The sequence below is a fragment of the Hyperolius riggenbachi genome, chromosome 4, assembly GCF_040937935.1.
Source record: "Hyperolius riggenbachi isolate aHypRig1 chromosome 4, aHypRig1.pri, whole genome shotgun sequence".
In the NCBI taxonomy this organism is placed as follows: domain Eukaryota; kingdom Metazoa; phylum Chordata; class Amphibia; order Anura; family Hyperoliidae; genus Hyperolius; species Hyperolius riggenbachi.
In genome coordinates this window covers 9,408,284-9,410,783 of record NC_090649.1, presented here as the reverse complement: position 1 = coordinate 9,410,783, position 2,500 = coordinate 9,408,284, and the positions used below count along the sequence as shown (strand labels likewise).

Sequence of the window (2,500 nt, the reverse complement as noted above, 5' to 3'; positions counted from 1 at the left end):
TGAAACTCGCCTAGCATGTACCATTGCAATATACCCAAGAGAAAAATGAGCTTGCTTATTTGCCTACTTTGCTAGATGTAAGCAGTGGGACACATGGTGATACTGCTTACAGACTTCAATTCAAGACTTCAGAAAGATCATGTGCCCCCCTGGATGATGCTGGTGCAACACACACAGCAAAGGACAGCAATTTGAAGTCTGGAAGATTCCAGGGCAAGGGTGGGAAGGATGAAAAGCTAGGTGGCCATGCAACCATTCCTGCTAACCCAAAGCTTACTTGTGCCCTACAACACATTGGCTTAAGACTTGACCAAATCCAATGCTCCAATATGGGGAAGCTTCTCTGTTTGCTGTTTTTTTTTTTTTTTTTTAAGTGCGGTGTCACAGTTCACCCATCTCTTCAACTACAAGAACGGCCCAGGAGTAGTCTTAGCTACCCTAATATGTACGTTACAGCAGGGCCCTTATTACACTTTCTCTTACAGGGCAATGGAAACCGTTTTGCCCATGCGATAAAGCAAGGTGCAAAAATGAATTCATGCCTAGCAGAGGATGGTTTCGATCCATCGACCTCTGGGTTATGGGCCCAGCACGCTTCCGCTGCGCCACTCTGCTTCTGTTTGTATTCAACCTTCAAGTTTAAGAAGGGTACATTAGTTGAAATAGTTACACTACTATCTATGTTACAGCAAGGCCCTAATGACACTTTCTCTTAAGGGGCTATGGCCGACAATTGGCCCATATGGTAAGCAAGGTATAAAAACCAACGTACACCTAGCAGAGGATGGTTTCGATCCATCGACCTCTGGGTTATGGGCCCAGCACGCTTCCGCTGCGCCACTCTGCTGCCATACAGTGAATGCTTCATTGTGGGAAAAAGTGGCGTTAAACTTCTTGGAGCAGACTTACTTCCTCACTCCACAAGACACACATACATCCCCATAAAATCATTTAGCAACAACTGCAGGCACAGTCTCTGTGGCGCAATCGGTTAGCGCGTTCGGCTGTTAACCGAAAGGTTGGTGGGTCAAGCCCACCCAGGGACGGCCTTTCCTTTTGTGTTCAACAGTTGTCCGAAGAGAACCCCAGATAGCCATGTAGATTCATTTGAGACACGTTGGAATCTCATTCACGTTCATGAAAAGGGTGAGCAGCATCAAGTTCATGTCTTAGTGATACAACAGACATCCCTGGCAGTGTCTGTGACCAAATGAAGTTTTCTGTACCCCAGAAGCAGCAGTAAAGTATTAGCCGGGGATCGAACCCAAAGCCTGGCGACGGCTGTCAAGCCAAAGAAAGGCAGTTCAAGCCCACCCAAGGACAGGCTCGCTTTAGTGCCTTGCTAGCTATTTGTTTAGAACATTATAGAGTGTCTGCATTAAGTGTTCACCATTTAGAAAGAACTTTAAGCTGGCGTAGAGTCTGCTGCACCGGAATGGAACCTCTCCAGAGACTGAGCAGGTGCAGGATGTCCTAACTGTTCAGAGATCTTGTCTTGGTCTTGTCTTCCATGGAATTGTAGGGTGCCAAAAGCAAGCTCACATGCGTTGGCCGGGAATCGAACCCGGGTCAACTGCTTGGAAGGCAGCTATGCTCACCACTATACCACCAACGCTACATGCTGAAACTTGCCTAGCATGTACCATTGCAATATACCCAAGAGAAAAATGAGCTTGCTTATTTGCCTACTTTGCTAGATGTAAGCAGTGGGACACATGGTGATACTGCTTACAGACTTCAATTCAAGACTTCAGAAAGATCATGTGCCCCCCTGGATGATGCTGGTGCAACACACACAGCAAAGGACAGCAATTTGAAGTCTGGAAGATTCCAGGGCAAGGGTGGGAAGGATGAAAAGCTAGGTGGCCATGCAACCATTCCTGCTAACCCAAAGCTTACTTGTGCCCTACAACACATTGGCTTAAGACTTGACCAAATCCAATGCTCCAATATGGGGAAGCTTCTCTGTTTGCTGTTTTTTTTTTTTTTTTTTTTTTTTTTTTTTAAATGCGGTGTCACAGTTCACCCATCTCTTCAACTACAAGAACGGCCCAGGAGTAGTCTTAGCTACCCTAATATGTACGTTACAGCAGGGCCCTTATTACACTTTCTCTTACAGGGCAATGGAAACCGTTTTGCCCATGCGATAAAGCAAGGTGCAAAAATGAATTCATGCCTAGCAGAGGATGGTTTCGATCCATCGACCTCTGGGTTATGGGCCCAGCACGCTTCCGCTGCGCCACTCTGCTTCTGTTTGTATTCAACCTTCAAGTTTAAGAAGGGTACATTAGTTGAAATAGTTACACTACTATCTATGTTACAGCAAGGCCCTAATGACACTTTCTCTTAAGGGGCTATGGCCGACAATTGGCCCATATGGTAAGCAAGGTATAAAAACCAACGTACACCTAGCAGAGGATGGTTTCGATCCATCGACCTCTGGGTTATGGGCCCAGCACGCTTCCGCTGCGCCACTCTGCTGCCATACAGTGAATGCTTC

General features: G+C 46.4%; 1 non-coding gene across 1 annotated transcript; it reads right to left on the bottom strand.

Moving 5' to 3' along the window:
• Positions 1–1,543: 1,543 nt before the first annotated feature.
• Positions 1,544–1,615, bottom strand: TRNAG-UCC (transfer RNA glycine (anticodon UCC)). Its single transcript has one exon. It is a non-coding gene; the product is annotated as a tRNA-Gly (tRNA).
• Positions 1,616–2,500: the final 885 nt, after the last annotated feature.